This window comes from Eublepharis macularius, chromosome 12 (genome assembly GCF_028583425.1).
Source record: "Eublepharis macularius isolate TG4126 chromosome 12, MPM_Emac_v1.0, whole genome shotgun sequence".
Lineage (NCBI taxonomy): Eukaryota > Metazoa > Chordata > Lepidosauria > Squamata > Eublepharidae > Eublepharis > Eublepharis macularius.
The window spans coordinates 18,553,287-18,577,926 of NC_072801.1; positions in this window are offsets into that span (position 1 = coordinate 18,553,287).

Here is a 24,640-nt window from a genome sequence, read left to right on the forward strand (position 1 = left end):
TTAAAGGAACTTTTGAGTTCACTGAGAACTTTTCTTTCTATACGGCTAACCTTCACTGATTAGTGCTGACCTAGACAGCCTGGTCTCCATAGCAGCTGCTGCCTCCTTCCAAATGTATAGATGAAAATACAAACTCACATCTGTCTCTCTCTCTCTCCTCTAACTGCAGATCAGTAGCAGGAGAATGTCTGTAGCTCAGTTCCGAAGACATTTCTAAGCGGGGTTCCAAAGAACCAAACTATTGGAAACTTTAGAATCATCTGGCCAAGCAGCTGTGTATATTTTAAAATCTGAATTATTAGTGCCAGAAGCAGAAAATCTACATAAGAACAGTTGCTTTTTAAATTTAGAAGGTTTTTTTCCACTTATGATAATTGCTCATTTTTTAAAATAAATTATCATTTCTTTAAGTGGAGAGCCAGTTTGGTGTAGTGGTTAAGAGCGGCAGGACTCTAATCTGGAGAGCCAGGTTTGGTTCCCTACTCCTCCGCTTGAAGCCAGCTGGGTGACCTTAGGTCAGTAACAGCTCTCTCAGAGCTCTCTCAGCCTCACCCTCCTCACAAGGTGATTGTCGTGAGGATAATAATAACACACTTTGTAAACCACTCTAAGTGGGCATTAAGTTGTCCTGAAGGGCAGTATATAAATCGAATATTGTTGCTGTTGGTGTTGTTGTTGTTGTTGTTATTAAGTGACTCTGCCCCTCACCCTCTTTAAGAACCTTGCCATGTCAATAGAAACTTAAAGGGAATTTTTTCATTGGTTCACTTAAGTATAAAAGGGATTTTTTTTCCAAGCTCACTTAAGGTTAAAGCGGTCCTGATACTTCTGTTTCATTTATAGTATTTTTTCCTATACCATTTATATGCTACTGATGCAAAACCAGACATCAGCTTCAAATATCAAATTTTATTATTGTAGTCAGGAAGGAATGAGCCCCGTGGCGCAGAGTGGTAAGCTGCAGTACTGCAGTCCAAACCTGAGTTCGATCCCGGCGGAAGCTGGATTCAGGTAGCCGGCTCAAGGTTGACTCAGCCTTCACTCTTTCCGAGGTCGGTAAAATGAGTGCCCAGTTTCCTGGGGGTAAAGTGTAGATGACTGGGGAAGGCAATAGCAAACCACCCCGTAACAAAAGTCTGCCAAGAAAATGTTGTGATGCGACATCCCCCCATGGGTCAGTAATGACTCTGTGCTTGCACACCTTTAGTCCGGAAGGAGGGAAAAAATATGCCTGAATTTTGTCCTAAGCGGGGTTAGCTCATGCCAGAAATTGGGATTTTCAAACATGAAACTGAACACATGAAGCTGCCTTTTACCGAGTCAGTCTTTCAAAGTCGTCATTGTCTACTCTGATTGGCAGTGACATTCAGGTAGAGGTCTTGCCCATCTCCTACTCCCTGATCCTTTGAACTGAAGATGTCAGAGACTGAATCTGTGTTCTTCTGCATGCAAAACAGATGCTGTATTAGTGATCCATGGCCCATCCACAATTGCTGTGAACTTTGTTATGATCCCTATTGAGAAATCCAAAGACATTTGCATAAAGAGCACATGCAATTGACGTCTTCAGTTATGGGTGGTTTTGGATAACCAGTCCCCCCACCTCAGAGATAATCTATGATCAACAAGGTCTCCAAGAAGTTGACTTTTTGTTATTGCTTTGTCACAAATGCAGAGAGTACAGTTGAATAAAATTCAGTTGTTAGAGCCAAGCTACAAGTGATGCATGACACAGGTTGGACACTTGTCAGATTCCCTCAAGTTTTGATGGGAAATGTAGGCGTCCTGGTCTTGCAGCTTGGCTCTCCATTTAATTGAAGTTTACAGAGCAGCAGTCTATGGGAGGAAGAACATGCAGTTGGGAGGGGAGTGCAGGCGTCAGGCTCTCACCGGGCGCCCCCCTTCCCCTCTGCTGGGTGTGTGTGTGTGGGGGGGGGGGGTCCTGTAAACTTTAATTAAATGGAGAGCCAAGCTGTAAAACCAGGACGCCTACATTTCCCATCAAAACTCGAGGAAAGCTAACAAGTGTCCAACCTGTGTCAGGCGTCACTTGTAGCTTGGCTCTCAGTATCCACATCAACAGGAAATAATGAGAGTACATTGGTCATTCCCATCACTTCAGGCTCCCTAAGTCCTTCCTTTGTCTTCTGCTAAACTGTTTGCTAAACTCGATTAACATCTTAATCTATGCCTAGCTAAATCGTAGAACTCTTTTAAGCCGATTAGGTATCATTGATTTAAACAGCTCCGAAGTTTAAACACTTTAGCCAGTGAATCATGTTTCCAGCGCAAGTTTTGACTCATGGGAGAAACAACCTTTCCAAGGTAGTTTGACAGTTAATTGCTTTTGAAAGCTCATTTTGCAAAAATATTATTTTCTCCGTTATGGTGATAAATTACCTTTCTTAATAGATTTGTTCCCTTCATTAATAGATTCCCTAGTCCTTTTCAAGCATTGGCATTAGCACTCAAATAAGATTATCCTGATAATATAATATAAACACAACTGCAACAGTCCTGGAGAGCAATGAATTACAATGAATTACAATGCAGTTCTATTACAAGCTGTTGTGTTACCTGCAAAAACACACAAACTGCTAGATGGTGCTGTGCAGAAGGCTTAACTGACCTGGGCAATAAAGGTCCATTGTTTCCACAGGGATGGAAAATGACTAGCGCAACACTGAAAAGGAATGAACTCCATGCAAAAACTGAAAACTGCCTCTGACCATGATTTTCAACGGGTGCTACTCCTTGGCATCTCTGTGATGAAAACCCGGAATGATTTGCTTTGGAGGCAGGGCTTTTTTTCTGAGAAAAGAGGTGGTGGAACTCATGACCGCACAATGATGTCACTTTGGATCAGCTGGAACAAGGGGGGAGGTTTTTAAAGTTTAAATTGCCCTCGGCAAAAAAGGGTCACATGGCTGGTGGCCCCGCCCCCTGATCTCCAGACAGAGGGGAGTTTAGATAGCCCTCCGTGCAGCATGGTGCAGAGGGCAAGCTAAACTCTCCTCTGTCTGGAGATCAGGGGGTGGGGCCACTGGCCATGTGACCATTTTCAAGAGGTGCTGGAACTCTGTTCCACCACGTTCCAGCTGAAGAAAAGCCCTGTTTGGAGGTATGAGTAGAAAGCCAGTTCAGTTTTAGAGCAGACATGTCAATAAGAACAGAGATGGGTTGGACTCTAATCTTGTTCTGTCTCTATGGCTGTTTTGTCTTACAATGGTGTGCTGTTGTCTCAATATCTGCAGCAAAGCCATTCATTAAAGTCCACCCATATAAAATCTGTCTTCAGTGTAAAACAAAAGACAATGGCTTGGATCAGAGCTCTCATGAATGCAACAGATCGTTCTCATTATGTACTTCCTCCTGCAGCCCACTGCACCCATAAGAAGGCATTTCTAAGTGGTGAAGATAAGAACCCTCCAGAACATATTCATGGGAACGCATAAAGCTGCCTTGTACTAAATCAGACCATTAATCTATCCAGGTCAATATCATCTACTCTGACTGGCAGCAACTCTCCAAGTCCTTTTACATCACCTCCTGTCTGACCTTTTTAACCAGATGCCGGGAATTGAATCTGAGATCTTCTGTATGCAAAGCAAGACCCTCCAATTAGAGAATTGGCCCAAATGTCTGAGTGGGACTTGAACAAAGCCTTCAGCCAACCAGCTCCCAGTTCCTTACATCTTGTCCCCCCAGGGTCAGCCAGAGTATAGCAGGCATAGAAAATCTGGTGCATCACCATCTGGGCTAAAGTCTCCATCCCATATTCAGGCATCACCTGACTGAGCTTCAGCACATGACACCTGGGACCACTTGGGATACCTCTATAGAAAGCCTTGGCTTGCAGTCAGCCTATGCAGTCTGTCAAGACTGAGCTGGAGACCTCTTGCTTGCTTCTGCTTGCTCTGCCTCACTGAATATTGGACTTTGACTGATTTGGCTAGGCCTCTTGACTCTGGCCATTGGACTCCCCTTTGACTCCTTGGAGAATAGCCTGCGTTTGATGCTTCTTCCAGCCTTTTGCACCCTCCAGCTGAACTGCTGACACCCAACATTCTTGTGTGAGCAATGCATCTGCTTGTGGAAGACGAGGGAATTGGCTGTTTTGTCCTTCTTGCACTAGCCCTCCATACCACATGGCATATTGCTTGGGAGGGTCTCCTGACTAGACATGGGGACAAATAGAAAAAAACCCAAACATGGTGTTCGTTGTTTGTTGCCATCCATGAACAACGAACAATGAACATTGATGAACATGACCTGTTCACGAACATGTTTGTTGTTCTTTGTTCCTGGGGGGCCAGCAGGCTCTCCTCCAGCCATCAAGATCCCTACCACACCACTCCCAGAAACCCTACCAGAGCAGGCAGCAGGAAATGTACCAATAATAAACAATAGCTTGGCCCCAGAGCCTGGCAGCAGCCCTGGAACCTGAAAGGGTAGATCCCTACCGCACCACTCCCAGAAACCTTACCTGAGCAGGCAGCAGGAAAGGTACCAGTAATAAATAATAGCTTGGCCCAGAGCCTGGCAGCAGCCCTGGAACTTGAAGAGGTAGATCCCTATCCCACCACACACAAAGAAAATTCATAGTGCGATCCTTATGATCCTTGGAGCTTTTCACGCTCCACAAGTATGAGCCAGGCCACTTCTCCTGGACCCTTTCAGCTCACTGATACAGTCGTCTTCAATGCACTCTCCCTGTCTCTCTCTCAAAATGCCAACAGCAACTGTCTCCCTCTCACTATCTGCAAAAGCAGAGCTGGGAGCCCCCCTTCCCCCCTGCTCTTTGCTTCCTTGTAACAAATTTGGAGCTCCACACTTGAAAGGAAGACCCGTCTATCAAGCTAAATTGGGCTTACATTGGGGTTTCCAGGGCAACAGCAGGAGTTCAGAGAGAGTTCAGGCAGTCCCTGCCTCCGGTTGCCAAGGGAATTGATTGCAGGTGCCAAACTATCTGGCTTGACGAACAGCAACGAACAAGGCTTGCAACGACCACCTGTTCGTTTAGAATGGGGCCTCACGAACAGCTTGTTCGCGAACAGCTGATTGGGCTGTTCGTGGCTTTTTTTAGTTCGTATTGCTGTTCGTGCCCATCTCTACTCCAGTCCTGACCCTCACCAATTATTCTTTTGAGGTGAAAGAAGAAGAAGGCATGAAAGATCCTCTTCTGCAAACTCACTCTGGGAAATGAAAACAAAGAGGATTAAAAATCAATATAACGAAAACAATTTTTTTTAAAAAAAGTGAAACGGAACATTTTTGAACGCCCTCCCTTTTAAACTCAGTGAATGTTTCTCATGCAGTTCCACAATTCCCACTAATAAAAGGAACAGGCTAATGTTTTGGTAGCTGTACGGATTTGAGGATTTTCAGTTGTATGCAGCTGGACACTCTGCAGGAACATCTGCTACTATTTTTTTAAAAAATAGCTGCAGGCACGTCATTTTAAACTCTCTTGCTTTTCAAAATGAACCACCTCATCCCAATAGCCATCCACACACACACACACACACACAAATTAAAACAATAAATTGTTCCAAACGAGGAAGATGGTCTGGCCTCGGGATATAATGGCGGGGGGTGGGGATAAAGTGGCCAGGAAGATAATTTTGGACTGATCTCTTTGCTTTGGCAAATTTCCCATTTTTGTTTGCTTGTTTAACACCATTTGAAAACTGGGGTTTTTTTGCATCATCTACATGCAATTCATAAAAAACTGATGCAAAAACATACATCAGCTTTAACGCCGACATATTTACCAAATTTTGTTATTATGGTTATTTTGGCTTCTCTGAATAGAACCAGAGTGGTCCTGAAATTCTGTACCATTCCTAGTCAGTCCCTTTCTGTTGTACGCTAATCATAACCATAGTATCAGTGATAGTGGCTCTAATACAACAGTCACTATAGAGCCCGTGCAACTGTAGATGTGTAGCCCTTTTGAAAAAGCCAAGCTCCTGCTATTATGATGGGAGGACTGTGTAAATCCAGCCTTCTGCTCTCCCTGCCAGTTAATGGGATTTCAGTTTTTTAACAAGGGTAACGTGTGGGTCAGACATGAGAAGTTGCCTAAAGCCTCCTGGCCGCTATGGCTATGCTATGGATATGCAAGCAAAAAAGCCTGTGACTGTATATGTATTCTTTCATTCTTTTATCCATTTATTTCTTTACAATATATATACTCTGCTTTTTCGAATCAATTGTGTTTGCAAAACCCTGATACTGCATGGGTGTTCTTCATTTCTATCTATCCATTTATTCACTCATAATTCAGCAGAGTAATAACAGTGGAGATGAATTCCAGGATCCAGAAGCAAAATTCATAAAATAGCTCAGCTGAAAGCACAATGATATATTAATGTCTGTCCTCTAAACACCAACAAAGAAGGTATGATGCACATAAGAATAGTCCCTCTGCTGGCCTTAAGGAAGACTGGTGCTTGCGGGACCAGCTTAAGACGGCCAGGGGTTCCCAGCAGGAAATAACCACGCTGACGCTTCTTTGGAGAAAAGAGGCCACATCTTTATTGATACAGAAGAAGGAGCCATGGGTGCGTAGGGCACGGATCCCAGCATTGGCTATCCCGCCTGCTATCCAATGACTCCTCACCCTCTCAGTGTGCCTGCTGAGAGGGGAAAACAATGGTATGACGGCTGAGGGAGCAACACTGGGCAGTAGCCTCTACATGGCTCCCCCGTCACCTGGGTGCAGGCTTGCTCTGTCAGCCCCCGAACTGGGCTTACCACTGCCAAGCCTGGTCCAAGACCCCTTATGGGGGTCCCCATCTACAGGGAAACAGTGCATGCAGGCCCTGTTCCCCCCCCAAGGGATCGGTGCCCAATGCCCAAACCGCCCACCTAAAGTTGTGACAAACGAACTTAGCAAAAGTTTGTGAAGTTCTAACAATACATCAAGCCTACAAATAAACCCATACACTTATAACCAGCATAGCACATCAACCCATGTCAAAGAAAACACTCAAACATGTAACATGAAACCCCTGACTTAAATCACGCGGACGGTGGGTGGGGATCTCTGTTCTGAAGCCAACTGTGGAGGCTTGGGGTGGCCCTGCCTAATAAGGACGGTGGGAGGACCTGAGTGAAATCCTCTTCACTCAGGTCAGGCAATGGCTCCCTCCCTCTTAATTCCCAGCCAGCATCCCGATTGGCTGACTGGTCGAATTCAAACCGCGCCTCCCAACACAAGCAAAAACGCCAGTCCTGCTTCCTTCCCCCGGCCGCGCGGGCCCGCAAACGCTGGCCCAGGTGAGTTCCGGGCCAGGGCTTATAGATTGGTTAGTAGCCATCTTTTAGTGGAAGAATGATGAGGCCTCCAGGAAGTGAAGTGGCCCATATGCTCACCCATGTATTTTGGATATTGGTATTTTAATCAATACCAGTTACCATATTATTTCTATAGTATTTCGCTATCATGTTACTGGAGATTTTTTTTCTTGCTAGAATGAATTAATTTCTGCTTGCTGTCTTACATGGACAAGAAAGAGGATCTAGAGTCTGTATCTGTGATAAGTCGTCGGTAGAAACTATTGAGCATTTCTTCTTTTTTTGTGTAATTTATTCAGATCTGAGAAGAAAATTTTTGGATCCTCTTCTCCTCATCTGAATAAGAAGCCTGTTCGCTCTTCTATCATTTAATCACACTGTTAGCAGACATGGGTTTTAATATAACATTAAAGGTAAAAGTAGTCCCCTGTGCAAGCACCGAGTCATTACTGACCCATGGTGGGATGTGACTTCATGACGTTTTCTTGGCAGACTTCTGTTATGGGGTGGTTTGCCATTGCCATTGCCTTCCCCATTGCCTTCCCCAGTCATCTACACTTTACCCCCAGGAAACTGGGTACTCGTTTTACTGACCTCGGAAGGATGGAAGGCTGAGTCAACCTTGAGCCGGCTTCCTGAACCCGGCTTCTGCCAGGATCGAACTCAGGTCGTGAGCAGAGCTTGGGCTGCAGTACTGTCGCTTACCATTCTGTGCCACGGGGCTCCTCTAATATAACATTAGATTTGTGTAAATATATAGTTGCTGCAATTAAATGTTTGTTTTTAATGCATATTGAACAGCACTTTTTGTTATATTGCTGCTATTTTCTGATCAAACAGTTCTAAGACCTAAATGGGATATGGGATAAGAGTAGTCCAGAGACATGATGCTACCACTGAAAATTCACTATCTATTAAATTTATTACAAGGCTTAGGAGATCTTCCTTTCAGGCATAGACCAGATTAACTTCAGCAAAGCTAATATGCAACATGTGCCCCTCCACCATTCTCCTGGACCCTCACCACCCATTTTTACTCCATTGGTCTGGAAAAGATCTTCGTGTATAGCTTTTATCTGGACCAGTCTTTCTTGTTTGTCTCAAATTGTCTCTGAGTGCTCTGTTTATTGTGTTGCGTAATTGTTAAGTTGTCCTGAAGGTAGGGATGTGCGTTTCGGCATTCAGAATGCCGAAAGAATGCCGAAACAAAAGTGTTTCGGCTTCTTTCGGGGAATGCCGAAACGTTTCGGGGAATGCCGAAACGTTTCGGGGAATGCCGAAACGTTTCGGGTAGCCGAAAGAAAAAAGCCGAAACGTTTCGGGATTCTTTCGGCTTTCTTTCGGCTTTTCTATGGGAAAATGCCTCCGTCTTCCAGGACGTCTGGAGGAGGCATTTTCCCACCGAATAAGCCCAAAATTGGTGGGGACCTTCCTCTAACCCTTCTCTAACAACCACCCAAGTTTCAGACAGATTGGACTTTGGGGGGCCATGTTATGGCCCCCCAAAGCAGGTCCCCCCATCCTCCCATAAGAAAGCGAAGGAGCAGCATATTGTTAGCATGCTGCTGCTGATCTTTCTTCATTATTTCCTATGGGGAAAAAATGAAGAGGCAGGCTTCCTTTGCCAGGGGTGGCATTTTGCATGCAAAATGCCCCCCTACCCTCAGGGGCCCTTCTCCCACCCCTCCTCCCACCCCCACCAAGGCTCAGCCTGCTCCCACTTGGGGGGGCCATTTCATGGCCTCCCCAAGTAGGTGCTCTAATCTCTACCACTGACAGCTGGGGGAGGCTTGTGTTGCCAGGGGTGGCATTTTGCATGCAAAATGCCCCCCAACCCTCTGGGGCCCTTCTCCCACCCCTCCTCCCACCCCCCACCAAGGCTCAGCCTGCTCCCACTTGGGGGGGCATTTCATGGCCTCCCCAAGTAGGTGCTCTGCTCTCATCTCTACCACTGACAGCTGAGGGAGGCTTGTGTTGCCAGGGGTGGCATTTTGCATGCAAAATGCCCCCCAGCCCTCTGGGGCCCTTCTCCCACCCTTCCTCCCACCCCCCACCAAGGCTCAGACTGCTCCCACTTGGGGGGGCCATTTCATGGCCTCCCCAAGTAGGTCCTCTCAGCCCCTAAAGTCCACCCCTTACAGCCCCACACAAACCCAATTCCCCCCCAGCTGCCACACACAGACCCAAATCCCCACATTAGCCCCTCACAGACCCAAATCCACCCCCACCTGCCCCACACCCATAACCCCAGGAACAGGCTGGCAAAGGCCAGCCCTCTCCCTTTGTTCCCTATGCTGGGAACTTCTAAACTCTCTTTCCCTAGGCAATTCTGCACAGCCCAGGGGTGCCACAATGGTGGGCACACTTCTGAGTGCCAGCTGGTCCCTGTGAAAGAGCACCTGAACCACAGACACCCTCCCTCAAATTCCCCCACCACCTACAGAGATGGCTGGCCAGCCAGCCCCATTGTTCCCTATGATGGGAACCAACTGCACAACAAAGAATAAAACAAGAACAACACAAAATAAAGTTTTAAAAAAATTATATTCTCCCTTCCAAAGTACAAGTAGGCAAAGCATTATGACACATTACACCAGCAGTCCCCCACACAGAAAAATTAAAACAAAACTCACTTCACATCAGAGAATCACAAAGCATGATTCCTGTTAAAAACACTTTATTTCTTGAACAGCTTTAGGTTACACAGCAGGGGGGAACACCAAAGGGCATGGCAGCACTATCTTACACAAAAATAACACAACTCACTTAACATCAGAGAATCACAAAAACACAATTCCTGGCAAAAACACTTTATTTCTTGAACAGCTTTAGGTTACACAGTAGGAGGGCACAACAGGGCATGATAGCAATGTACTGCAAAAAATAATACAACCCACTTCACCGTTTTTGACAGCAATTGTGTTTGTGTGATTCTCTGATGTGAAGTGAGTTGTGTTATTTTTGTGTAGTACACTGCTTTCCTGCTCTGTGGTGCCTTCCTAAAGCAGTTACAGAAATAAAGTGCTTTTGACAGCAATTTTTTGGGGTGATTCTTTAATGTGAAGCGAGTTGTGTTATTTTTGTGTAAGATAGTGCTGCCATGCCCTTTGGTGTTCCCCCCTGCTGTGTAACCTAAAGCTGTTCAAGAAATAAAGTGTTTTTGACAGGAATCATGCTTTGTGATTCTCTGATGTTAAGTGAGTTTTGTTTTAATTTTTCTGTGTGGGGGACTGCTGGTGTAATGTGTCATAATGCTTTGCCTACTTGTACTTTGGAAGGGAGAATATAATTTTTTTAAAACTTTATTTTGTGTTGTTCTTGTTTTATTCTTTGTTGTGCAGTTGGTTCCCATCATAGGGAACAATGGGGCTGGCTGGCCAGCCATCTCTGTAGGTGGTGGGGGAATTTGAGGGAGGGTGTCTGTGGTTCAGGTGCTCTTTCACAGGGACCAGCTGGCACTCAGAAGTGTGCCCACCATTGTGGCACCCCTGGGCTGTGCAGAATTGCCCAGGGAAAGAGAGTTTAGAAGTTCCCAGCATAGGGAACAAAGGGAGAGGGCTGGCCTTTGCCAGCCTGTTCCTGGGGTTATGGGTGTAGGGCAGGTGGGGGTGGATTTGGGTCTGTGAGGGGCTAATGTGGGGATTTGGGTCTGTGTGTGGCAGCTGGGGGGGGAATTGGGTTTGTGTGGGGCTGTAAGGGGTGGACTTTAGGGGCTGAGATGACCTACTTGGGGAGGCCATGAAATGGCCCCCCCAAGTGGGAGCAGTCTGAGCCTTGGTGGGGGGTGGGAGGAAGGGTGGGAGAAGGGCCCCAGAGGGCTTGGGGGCATTTTGCATGCAAAATGCCACCCCTGGCAACACAAGCCTCCCCCAGCTGTCAGTGGTAGAGATGAGAGCAGAGCATCTACTTGGGGAGGCCATGAAATGCCCCCCCAAGTGGGAGCAGGCTGAGCCTTGGTGGGGGGTGGGAGGAGGGGTGGGAGAAGGGCCCCAGAGGGTTGGGGGGCATTTTGCATGCAAAATGCCACCCCTGGCAACACAAGCCTCCCCCAGCTGTCAGTGGTAGAGATTAGAGCACCTACTTGGGGAGGCCATGAAATGGCCCCCCCAAGTGGGAGCAGGCTGAGCCTTGGTGGGGGGTGGGAGGAGGGGTGGGAGAAGGGCCCCAGAGGGCTGGGGGGCATTTTGCATGCAAAATGCCACCCCTGGCAACACAAGCCTCCCCCAGCTGTCAGTGGTAGAGATGAGAGCAGAGCATCTACTTGGGGAGGCCATGAAATGCCCCCCCAAGTGGGAGCAGGCTGAGCCTTGGTGGGGGGTGGGAGGAGGGGTGGGAGAAGGGCCCCAGAGGGTTGGGGGGCATTTTGCATGCAAAATGCCACCCCTGGCAACACAAGCCTCCCCCAGCTGTCAGTGGTAGAGATTAGAGCACCTACTTGGGGAGGCCATGAAATGGCCCCCCCAAGTGGGAGCAGGCTGAGCCTTGGTGGGGGGTGGGAGGAGGGGTGGGAGAAGGGCCCCTGAGGGTAGGGGGGCATTTTGCATGCAAAATGCCACCCCTGGCAAAGGAAGCCTGCCTCTTCATTTTTCCCCATAGGAAATAATGAAGAAAGATCAGCAGCAGCATGCTAACAATATGCTGCTCCTTCCCTTTCTTATGGGAGGATGGGGGGACCTGCTTTGGGGGGCCATAACATGGCCCCCCAAAGTCCAATCTGTCTGAAACTTGGGTGGTTGTTAGAGAAGGGTTAGAGGAAGGTCCCCACCAATTTTGGGCTTATTAGGTGGGAAAATGCCTCCTCCAGGCGTCCTGAAAGACGGAGGCATTTTCCCAAAAAAAACCCCCGAAAGAATGCCGAAAGAATGCCGAAAGAATGCCGAAAGAATCCCGAATCCCGAATCCCGAAAGAGATTCTTGTTTCGGCTTTCGGCTTTAACGGTAGAGAATCTTGTTTCGGGTAATCCCGAAACAAGAAAGCCGAAAGTTTTTTCCTTGCACACCCCTACCTGAAGGACCTGTATATAAATCGAATGTTGTTATTATTCTTTCCTTTTAATGCTGCATCCCTCTTTTGAATTTTGTTCATTATTACACACCATCAACAGTTATTTTATAACTAGGGATGTGCGTTTCGGCATTCTGAATGCCGAAAGAATGCCGAAACAAAAGTGTTTCGGCATTCTTCAAGAATCCCGAAACGTTTCGGGGAATGCCGAAACGTTTCGGGATTGCCGAAAGAAAAACCCGAAACGTTTCGGGATTCTTTCGGCATTCTTTCGGCATTCGAGAATCGCCATTTTGATTTTGCTAGCCGTTTGCCTTAGCAAGCGGCTAGCAAAATCCTGCTGGAAGCAAAGGCTTCCTGCAGGCTCTTAGAAGAGGGGAGGGGGGGAGAAGGAGTGAATCACTCACTCCTTCTGTCACCCCCCACCCCTCTTGCAAAGGAGGATAGGGAATCCTGCTTTGCCTTGCAAATGCAAGGTGCAAGCATTGCATTGCACTTTGCATTTGCAAAGCAGCAGAGATTCCCGCCAAAACTAACAGGTAGGGGAGGGGGAGCAGGAGGAGGGTGGCTCTTGGAGTGTGGGTGGGGAAAGGCAGGGGACTGGGGACTTTAGGAGTCACCAATCCCACTGCTGCATTCTCATGCCAGCCAATAGATTTAAATCTTTGGCTGAGGCTGCAGCAGGGGATTTAAATTTGGAGCAAGACTGTCTGGAACACTTCTGTTGCTGCTGCTGCTGAGCTGTGACCGAGAGAGGAGAAGAAGAGAGACTGCACCTGGAGCCTGGAGGACATCTGCCTGGAGGATCAACTGTGCTGGACATCCTGAGAGGACACCTGGTAGGCCTTTTTAAAATTTTTGTAAATTTTTTTGATGCCGGGCAATGTGCTGCTGTGGCCTGCCTCTGCAAAAAGGTGTTGCAGTTTATTCTTGGCATGGCCTGGGGGACAGGTTGGGCAGACAATGTTTGATGGTGGGGGGGGGGGGGTTTCAGCATTGGTTGTTGTGCTTGCCTTCTTAAAGCTCGATCCACTGTTTTAAGATTAAAACAAGAGTGTGCCAGCTTTGGGCCTACACAGGCCAGAAGCCTTTCTTCTGGCTGGCTCTCACAGTTGTGCTCCACAATCTGGAATGGTGTGGCTTGCTTTTCTGTGTCTGGTCCCCTGCTTGCAAGGATTCCCAACAGGCTCCGTCCTGATCAACTGTGCCAGCCTGTGGGCCACACACAGGTATGGCCTGGGGGACAGGTTGGGCAGACAATGTTTGATGGTGGGGGGGGGGGGGGTTTCAGCATTGGTTGTTGTGCTTGCCTTCTTTAAGCTTGATCCACTGTTTTAAGATTAAAACAAGAGTGTGCCAGCTTTGGGCCCACACAGGCCAGAAGCCTTTCTTCTGGCTGGCTCTCACAGTTGTGCTTCACAATCTGGAATGGTGTGGCTTGCCTTTCTGTGTCTGGTCCCCTGCTTGCAAGGATTCCCAACAGGCTCCGTCCTGATCAACTGTGCCAGCCTGTGGGCCACACACAGGTATGGCCTGGGGGACAGGTTGGGCAGACAATGTTTGATGGTGGGGGGGGGGGGGTTTCAGCATTGGTTGTTGTGCTTGCCTTCTTTAAGCTTGATCCACTGTTTTAAGATTAAAACCAGAGTGTGCCAGCTTTGGGCCTACACAGGCCAGAAGCCTTTCTTCTGGCTGGCTCTCACAGTTGTGCCTCACAATCTGGAATGGTGTGGCTTGCCTTTCTGTGTCTGGTCCCCTGCTAGCAAGGATTCCCAACAGGCTCCGTCCTGATCAACTGTGCCAGCCTGTGGGCCACACACAGGTATGGCCTGGGGGACAGGTTGGGCAGACAATGTTTGATGGTGGGGGGGGGGGTTTCAGCATTGGTTGTTGTGCTTGCCTTCTTTAAGCTTGATCCACTGTTTGAAGATTAAAACCAGAGTGTGCCAGCTTCGGGCCTACACAGGCCAGAAGCCTTTCTTCTGGCTGGCTCTCACAGTTGTGCTTCACAATCTGGAATGGTGTGGCTTGCCTTTCTGTGTCTGGTCCCCTGCTAGCAAGGATTCCCAACAGGCTCCGTCCTGATCAACTGTGCCAGCCTGTGGGCCACACACAGGTATGGCCTGGGGGACAGGTTGGGCAGACAATCTTTGATGGTGGGGGGGGGGGTTTCAGCATTGGTTGTTGTGCTTGCCTTCTTTAAGCTTGATCCACTGTTTGAAGATTAAAACCAGAGTGTGCCAGCTTTGGGCCTACACAGGCCAGAAGCCTTTCTTCTGGCTGGCTCTCACAGTTGTGCTTCACAATCTGGAATGGTGTGGCTTGCCTTTCTGTGTCTGGTCCCCTGCTAGCAAGGATTCCCAACAGGCTCCGTCCTGATCAACTGTGCCAGCCTGTGGGCCACACACAGGTATGGCCTGGGGGACAGGTTGGGCAGACAATCTTTGATGGTGGGGGGGGGGTTCAGCATTGGTTGTTGTGCTTGCCTTCTTTAAGCTTGATCCACTGTTTGAAGATTAAAACCAGAGTGTGCCAGCTTTGGGCCTACACAGGCCAGAAGCCTTTCTTCTGGCTGGCTCTCACAGTTGTGCTTCACAATCTGGAATGGTGTGGCTTGCCTTTCTGTGTCTGGTCCCCTGCTAGCAAGGATTCCCAACAGGCTCCGTCCTGATCAACTGTGCCAGCCTGTGGGCCACACACAGGTATGGCCTGGGGGACAGGTTGGGCAGACAATCTTTGATGGTGGGGGGGGGGGGGGTTCAGCATTGGTTGTTGTGCTTGCCTTCTTTAAGCTTGATCCACTGTTTTAAGATTAAAACCAGAGTGTGCCAGCTTCGGGCCTACACAGGCCAGAAGCCTTTCTTCTGGCTGGCTCTCACAGTTGTGCTTCACAATCTGGAATGGTGTGGCTTGCCTTTCTGTGTCTGGTCCCCTGCTAGCAAGGATTCCCAACAGGCTCCGTCCTGATCAACTGTGCCAGCCTGTGGGCCACACACAGGTATGGCCTGGGGGACAGGTTGGGCAGACAATCTTTGATGGTGGGGGGGGGGGGGGTTCAGCATTGGTTGTTGTGCTTGCCTTCTTTAAGCTTGATCCACTGTTTGAAGATTAAAACCAGAGTGTGCCAGCTTTGGGCCTACACAGGCCAGAAGCCTTTCTTCTGGCTGGCTCTCACAGTTGTGCTTCACAATCTGGAATGGTGTGGCTTGCCTTTCTGTGTCTGGTCCCCTGCTAGCAAGGATTCCCAACAGGCTCCGTCCTGATCAACTGTGCCAGCCTGTGGGCCACACACAGGTATGGCCTGGGGGACAGGTTGGGCAGACAATCTTTGATGGTGGGGGGGGGGGTTCAGCATTGGTTGTTGTGCTTGCCTTCTTTAAGCTTGATCCACTGTTTTAAGATTAAAACCAGAGTGTGCCAGCTTCGGGCCTACACAGGCCAGAAGCCTTTCTTCTGGCTGGCTCTCACAGTTGTGCTTCACAATCTGGAATGGTGTGGCTTGCCTTTCTGTGTCTGGTCCCCTGCTAGCAAGGATTCCCAACAGGCTCCGTCCTGATCAACTGTGCCAGCCTGTGGGCCACACACAGGTATGGCCTGGGGGACAGGTTGGGCAGACAATCTTTGATGGTGGGGGGGGGGGGGGTTCAGCATTGGTTGTTGTGCTTGCCTTCTTTAAGCTTGATCCACTGTTTTAAGATTAAAACAAGAGTGTGCCAGCTTCGGGCCTACACAGGCCAGAAGCCTTTCTTCTGGCTGGCTCTCACAGTTGTGCTTCACAATCTGGAATGGTGTGGCTTGCTGTTCTGTGTCTGGTCCCCTGCTAGCAAGGATTCCCAACAGGCTCCGTCCTGATCAACTGTGCCAGCCTGTGGGCCACACACAGGTATGCTGCTTTGGCCAAGGTAACCCTTTTTGGTTGCTGGCCTGGCACTCACAGTTGTGCTCCACAATCTGGAATGGTGTGGCTTGCGTTTCTGTGTCTGGTCCCCTGCTTGCAAGGATTCCCAACAGGCTCCGTCCTGATCAACTGTGCCAGCCTTCGGCCCACACACAGGCCTGCTGCTCCGGCTTTGGTAACCCTTCCCGTTTGCTGGCCTGGCACTCACTGTTTTGCTTCACATTCAGGTTGTTTATCGTTGGTGGACCTCTTCTGGACTGGACTGCACTTGGTGGACATCGGCCTGCAGATCTCTGCGTGGAGGATCAACATTGCTGGACATCTGCACTGGTGGACTGGTAGGGTTGTTGTTAAATTTGGTTTTTGAGCTTATGTCTGCTGCTGTGCCTACCTGCGAGCATATGCTTTGGCTCTGTCTTTATGGCTTGGGCCAGGGGGGGGGGCATTTTCTGGTTGGGCAAGAGGATATTGTTTGGGGGTTAGGGGGGCCAGCATTGATCGCAGTGCCTGCTTTCTTTCATGTTTCATTTTTCAAGTTTGAGTGTGGGGTGGGCATGAACTGCTGTTTCACAGGACTAAAAAATGAGTGTGCCAGCTTCTGGCCTGCACAGGCCAGAAGCTCTGCTGGGTGGATGTGTTTTGTTTTGCTGCTGGTTGGCCCTAGCCTTTAAGGGGGGGGGGGCTGACTTGGCTTGTGCAACGGGGCCTTGAATTTTGGGGTTGCGTGTGCGGCGTGTGGTGTTGACTCTGCTAACATTTCCAATTTTCTTGACAGCATCGTGGAGGAGAGGAGGACCAGCTGCAAGACCGCCTGAACATCGCTGGACTGCAGGACTGGTGTTAGTGTGAGCGAGTCCGGGTTCACATTTGGGTGGCCTTGGGGGTGGGTTCTTGCTAGCTTGGGAGGGGGGAGGCTCATCTTCAAAACACCACATCCACACCCCACACCGACATACCACAGATACATCGGTCCCGCTAAATAGTGTCTCTTAGGTAGGTAGGCCAGTTGGTAGGTGATCAGTGGATAATTGCCCTCAACATAATTATTAGGGAAACCGAGCCTAGTTTTTTTTAAAAAACTAAATAGGGACTCAGCAGGGAAAGCATTAGTGAGTGAGTGTTAGGTTTGAATTCTATATATATATATATATATATATAAAAATTTGTAATAGCTGTCAATAGGCTTCCCATTAGTGCCCCCATAACTAGGGTTCCACTGCCCATCTCTGGCACACGTGGTGGTGCCAGGCCGGCCCGGGCATACTAGTGTGTGAGTGTTTAAGGCTTTGTCACCTGTTATTGGGGTTTAGGGCCAGCTCAATTCCAGAGGAATTCAGCTGATTGGCAGGCTCAGGTTCCCTGACATAAATAGGGTTGCTTAAAAAGGCACTTGATTGTTCATCTCCAAGTCACAGAGCCACTAGAAACACAGATTTATAGCAGGTTAGTTAGGTCTTGAAAACAAAGTTGACCTTTGTTTTCTAAATCTTTTCTGATTAGTTAGGGTTGAATTTGGGAGGGGAAAGTATGTCAGAGAGGAAAGCAGAGAGGGGACCCGGGGGAAAGGCTAGGGAGAAATCTAGAGGGGAGGAGGGGAGGGGGAGGGGGACTGCTGCGGCAGCCCCTCCATCTGAGCGGAGGAGGCCCTCCCCTGCGCTGCTGCCGTTCACCAGCCTGGCTTCTGGTGACAGGAAGAGGGTTCGCAAGACTCTCTTTCCTGAGGCAGCTGCTGGAGGGCCACCCCCAACCCGGGTGCGTGAGGCAGGGGCTGGCACTGGGCAGGGGCCTGCTGCTGAGGCTCCTCCTCCTCCAGTGGTTGCGAGCCAGCTGCTGGAGGAGGGGCAGCATGTGGTGTCTCCTGGGATGGGCGCGGAGCACATGACTTTCCCTGCGCTCCCGCTCACCCCAGGAACCCGGAGGATGTTGGAGGAACTGCCCGTGAGACCCCCCCTGGGGCGGTCCACCCCAGTTTCCTCTGAGGCCAGCAGCAGGCCTCTCGCGGCTGTGCAGGAGGAGAGGACGCGGGAGGAAGAGGCAGAGACTGTGGTGGAAGAGCCCACATCTCTGCCCCTTCAGCCTCGTCCATCCCCACCTGCCCGGCCGAGAGTGGGACACGGTGTGTCCGGCCAGAGCACCTCACAGGAGGTGCCGCAGGGTGGTCCCGAACGCGCTTCTCCTGGGAAGCGTGGGATGCCCTTTTCCTCCGAACTCTGGAAGCACTTCCAGACAACGGAGGATCCCCGAGCAGCCCTGTGCCTGCATTGTAGGCAGCGCGTCAGCCGTGGCAAAGATGTGTGGCATCTCTCCACGTCTGGGATGAGGTACCATATGAAGAGGCACCACCAGGCGGTGCTTCTTCGGGAGGAGGGTTCGAGTGGCGCCGCACGGCCGCCAGCTAGCCAGAAGGAGGCAGGCTCCTCTGGTGCTCTCCCCCCAAGGGTACCTGCAGGAAAGGGACGCCAAGCCTCTCTCCCGGAGATGCTTGGTATGCAGGGCGCTAGTGTGCCCAGAGAGGGGATCCGGAGGGCGAGCAGGCGCATCACGCGCCACATCGTCAACATGATAGCAGTGGATGGGCAACCGTATTCCGTAGTTGAAGACTTCGGCTTCTCAGGGCTGCTCCAAGATTGCTTTCCCTGGTACGCCGTCCCTGCTCGCACGTCGTTGAGCAGATCGGTGGTGCCCTCGTTTTACAGGGCTGCCAGGGATCATGTGAAGGCACAGCTGTCCCGGGTTGCCGGGAGAACTGTGCACTTCACATCGGACATCTGGACCTGCCCAAGTGTGCAGCAAGCGTACCTCTCGCTTACTGCTCACTGGTGGGAACCCGAGTCGGTTCTGGGTGGGGGCCGGGGGGAGGTGCCTAGCACAGCTAGACAGGGAAGGATGCGAGACCGCCAGGCCGGCTACTGCAAGGCCTTGCTTCACGCCGAGGTGCTCGACGTGTCCCACACGGCGGAGAACATCGCTGCCACCTTAAGGAGACAGTTGGACGAGTGGATAGGCCAGGGACCCGCCACCGTGGGATGCATGGTGACGGACGGTGGCAAGAACATGAGGGCAGCGGCGCATCTAGTGAGCCGAGAGAGCGTCTACTGTGCCGCTCACAAGCTTCACCTAGTGGTGAGAGATGCGCTGGGGTTGGGCTCCTCGAAGGAACCCGTGGATACCCGGACCCGTGAACTCCAGTTACTTGTCCAGAAATGTCGGAGGCTCACGGGTCACTTCTCGCGCAGCGTGAAGGCCACGCACGAACTGCGCCAGACACAGGTCAGGACAGGTGTGCCAGAGCACGCTCTGATCACTGACGTCAGCACTCGCTGGAACTCCACCTGCGCCATGCTTGAGCGCTTGGTGGAGCAGCAGGCCGCACTCCACGCGTGGCTCTCCGAGCACCGCGGTGCGAGTCAGGTGGGTGAGTTCAACCGGGAGGATTGGCTCACCATCACCCAGACAGTGGAGGTCCTGAAGCCCTTCAAGGACTTCACTGTGGCGGTCTCGTCAGACACGGCGACCCTCGGTCTGGTCATTCCCCTGGTGCACACGCTCCAGAGGAATCTGGCCACCCTTGCAGACCGGGTCGCGCCCCGTGCTGACCTTGTTCCAGCGGTGCGCGCATTAGTGAGAAGGCTGCAGCAGGGCATAGCTGCCAGGCTAACTCCTCTCACTAAGGAAGAGTCATACATGTTGGCGACCATGTGTGACCCGCGCATAAAGGGCACTTTCGCCGAGCGGGACGGGAACCTCACCCAAGCCAGAGACGGGCTCTGCTCTTGGGTGAGGCGCAGGCAGGCCAAGAGGGGACGCCTGTCGACAGGGGGGACGCAAGAGGGGCCCTGCCGTGCGGGTCCCTCTGACGCCCCCTCTGCGCAGGCCCCCCCCGAGGCCACCACCGGAGTGCCGATGGAGATGGAGATGCTCCGGTGGGCCCTCGTCCCCTCTGGGGTCGTGAGGACCGTGAGAGAGGATCCGGCGGAGGCGATGGTCAGGGACTACCTCGCGGAGCCCTGCGAGTCGCTCTCCACCGATCCGCTCAGCTACTGGGCCAGGAAGGAGTCGGTCTGGCCGGACCTCTCCCTCGAGGCGCAGCGGCTGCTCTCATGCCCTCCGACGAGCGTGGAGAGCGAGCGCGTCTTTTCACATGCGGGCGACATTGTCGGCCCACATCGCACTCGCCTTCTCCCATGGAGAGTCGAGCAGTTGACCTTCCTGAAGGTCAACTCTCGCCTCTTCGATTTCTCAGGACTGGACTTCCAGAGTGACTGAGGTGAGCCCAACTTGTGGCCTGCATCCTCTATGAGTCCAATCCTTTGGAATCGCGCTCTCCCCTGTATAAAACCCTGTATATACAGTTAAAACCGGCCAGTAGAGGGAGGGTGGTTAGGAACCAGTGGCAAAGGGAAAACACCCAGCAATTTGAAAGCCCCCCCCCAGGGTATTCAAAACATCTCCCATCACTGAGACATACCCTGTGGGACCAAATTTATTATGAAAAATAATGCCCCAGAAACATGGATTGCTACTGGAGGGAGAAACAGGTTAGATAGGGATTGCTTAGGTGTTTTTATCAGATGAAATCATTGTAAAAAAAATTGTAGAAGAATTGTTGTACTGTTTTTTGAAAGTTGATGTTCTGTTCATGTAAAAAAAAGGAAAAAAAAACCAAAAAAAAATGTTGTGATTATGTTTTTTAAAAGTTGATGTTCTGCTCATGTAAAAAAAAGGAAAAAAAACCCAAAAAAATGTTGTGATTATGTTTTTTAAAAGTTGATGTTCTGTTCATGTAAAAAAAAGGAAAAAAACCCAAAAAAAAATGTTGTGATTATGTTTTTTAAAAGTTGATTGAATGTTCATGTTTAAAAAAAAAAAATTGATGTTAATGTTGGGTTTGCATGGTTGGGGGATGCGGGAAGAGTGGTGGATGGGCACCGGCCAATGATGATCTCTCACAGATGTTCCCAGGTAAATTCTGAGGCTGGTGTGGGGGTGGGGGGAGACCTCTGCAGAACTGCTCCAGAAATACCATTGTCCAGTGCCTTGGAAGTGCCCAGTTCAGCTTTGTGTGTCTGAACTGAAAGCACAGCCACAGGAAATGACATAGGTTCTGCTGGACCCTGTTGCAGTGGTTCCCCCCCATTAAGTCGTTTTATGGAGGGAGAGTTGTATTAGGCTGGTAGTTATTATGATCATCTTCTGTTTCCATGCCCTGTTGTGCCCGCTCACTATGTAACCTGTTGTAATGTTCAAAACTTTACTGTTTGTCCATTTCAAAAAAAAAATTGTGTTTAAGATTCTCTGATGTGTAGTTAATTGTGTTGTGTTGTGCTATGAGGGACAATAAGTGTAATATGTTGTGATTTGTTGACCACTTGTAATTTGAAAATGAGAAAATAAAGGTTTTTTAAACTTAATGATTGTGTGTCTGTGTTCCCTTCTTTGATGGGAGGTTGGTTCCCAGCATAGGGAACAATGGGGCAGGCTGGCCAGCCTGTTCCTGGGGTACTGGGTGTGGGGCAGCTGAGGGTGGTTTTGGTTCTGAGAGGGGCTGAGTGGAGGATTTGGGTCTGTGTGTGGCAGCTGGGGTGGGGGAACTGGGTTTGTGTGGGGCTGTAAGGAGTGGACTATGGGGGATGAGAGCACTGGTCGTCCCTTTTGCCCAAGTAGGCCCCTGCTACTGTCCTGGTGTGGGCTTCCATGCCTCTATCAGTTGCTGGCCCTCCTTTGCCATCTTTTTCAGAAATTTTCCTAGGGCTGCCAAACTCCTGGTTGGGCTTGAGTTCAGGTTAGAGAGAGTAGTTCCCTACAGATAAACTGGCTGCTTCCAAGGGCAATCTCTTTAGAGGGCAAATGCGGACCATGGATTCTGGGGGAGATCCCTACTCAGATTTTCCTTTGCACAAGTCCCACCCCCAAATTGCCAGTAACTTCCAAGGCCAGAGTTTGCCACCCCAGAGAGATCCCGTTCCCACCCTCTTAGCCTTGGCATGAAAGTTGTAGCCCCCATGGAACGCTTCCAGGTTCCTGATTCCAAGCCCAATGACACCAATGTAAGACAATCCAGACCTCCATCAAAAATGGATTTTAAGTAGCAGTGGGATTGGGCTGCATTTCAGTCATTCACATATCTGGTTGTGTTCCCAAACATTTAGCTTATGGTTTTTTAAATCGGCGTATGGCACTTAAGGACACTTTTAAATGGTTCTAAAAACATATTTTTATTATGAAGTATTTAATGTGGCATTGATCAAGGGCAGGCCTTTTGGCCAAATGAGCAGTATCAGTACAGTAAAATTTAGACAAAGCTCATAGGAGGAAAAAGCATTCACACTGTGAAGTGGGAAGAAAGTTTCAATTTACATGTACCATGGACTCCGAAAAAGACATGTCCAGACCAAATCAGGCCTGCTTTCTCCCTTGAAGATATCAATTGATGATAGTGCTTATGTCACATCATGAGAAGACAAGGTTCACTAGAAAAGACAATAATGCTAAGAAAAATTGAAGGCAGTAGGGAAAAGAAGAATACCCTAGATGTGGTAGATTGACTTCGGTTTGCAATACATGGACAAGGTTTTTGGGATACTGTGGAGCTCAATATAATTCTAAAGTACACCACAAGTGATTTGAATGCATAAAACATACAGACACATACACATAAAATGTATATACCCCCTCCCCACCAAATTAAAGGTTTATCTTATGCCCCGGTTTTCTCCCCCATGGGAACCTAGAGTGGTTTACACATTGCTGTTCTCCCTTGATTTGTTTCACCCTCATCACAACCAGGCTAACAATAGACAGCTGCTCCATGCCTCACATTGGAGTGACTCCACCGATGGCCTTCTTAGTTGTATGAGGGGGGGGAGGGGGGGGAGGAAGGAAACAACGCACTCCTGCCCACTCTATCTGGGGCCTAGGTTACCAAATTGCTTGGCCTTGGCAAGGAGCCAGTGGTGGGGCGGCACTGGTTCTGGGGCCCCGTCAAGAACATTTGTCCAGGGCCCCAAAATCACCTAGACTGCCTCTGGAAAACACAACACAATTGTTTACTTAGGCTGAGCCAAGAACATCCATCAAGCCTACAAGGCACAGAATCAGAGTCTGCCAGATTCTAGACCAACTCTCTAGCCATTGCACTACAGTGGATATCTAAAAATTGTTCATACCCCCACCAGCAACTTGAACATTTTTCTCCAAAAGGCACACAACTTGGCTGGGTCTCAAAAAGGACTATGATGCATGGGCCTGTCAATGCATACTGGTACTAAGGCTCTGGCCGGGGGGAGGGGGGCATTGTGCCAATGCCACCCTGGCTTTGGAAGGGGACAGTAAAATAGAAGAAATAATCTAGTTTCAGTGCCTCCCCCCCTTCTCTGTCTCTCTCTCTCTCTATAATGTGAGTGAAAACATTACTATACCATCACTGAAGCCTACAGGATACTTAGGGTCTGTTCACACACGCATGATCATTTAATGGCAATGCTCTGGCATGATGATGTCTGTTCTAGGAAGTGATGTGATCATCACACAAGGCTGGGGAGCACGCACAATTCACAGCAGGCAGATTTGGGCCACAAGGGATCCTGCTTTGGCCTGCAGGGCCCAAATCAGCCCACTGCAAAGCACAGGCATACTCTCAGGGCAGCCAGATGACATCAGTGACATCACGGCAGCAGCCCCTGGAGCGTACCTTGAAGGCTCATTCACTGACTTTCCCCCTTCGGGGTGATAGGTGAGAGTGGGGGATCCCCCACCAAGGGGAAACGGATCCCTAATTGTGTCTGAGGTTGTGGAAATCAAATGGGTCATATTGCTTCTGTCTTTGAGGGACTTACATGCACATTATATTTAACTCCAGATTTCTTGATTGTCAAGGAATGCATGTGGTGGGGGGTGGGGGGAAGGGTGGGAGAAGGGCCCCTGAGGGTGAGGGTGGCATTTGGCATGCAAAATGCCACCCCTGGCAAGACAAGCCTCTCCCAGCTGTCAGTGGTAGAGATGAGAGCAGAGCACCCACTTGGGGAGGCCATGAAATGGCCCCCCCAAGTGGGAGCAGGCTGAGCCTTGGTGGGGGGATGGGAGGAAGGGTGGGAGAAGGGCCCCAGAGGGTTGGGGGGGGATTTTGATGCAGTGGTTCCCCCCCATTAAGTCATGTTATGGAGGGAGAGTTGTATTAGGCTGGTAGTTATTATGATCATCTTCTGTTTCCATGCCCTGTTGTGCCCGCTCACTATGTGACCTGTTGTAATGTTCAAAACTTTACTGTTTGTCCATTTCAAAAAAAAAATTGTGTTTAAGATTCTCTGATGTGTAGTTAATTGTGTTGTGTTGTGCTATGAGGGACAATAAGTGTAATATGTTGTGATTTGTTGACCACTTGTAATTTGAAAATGAGAAAATAAAGGTTTTTTAAACTTAATGATTGTGTGTCTGTG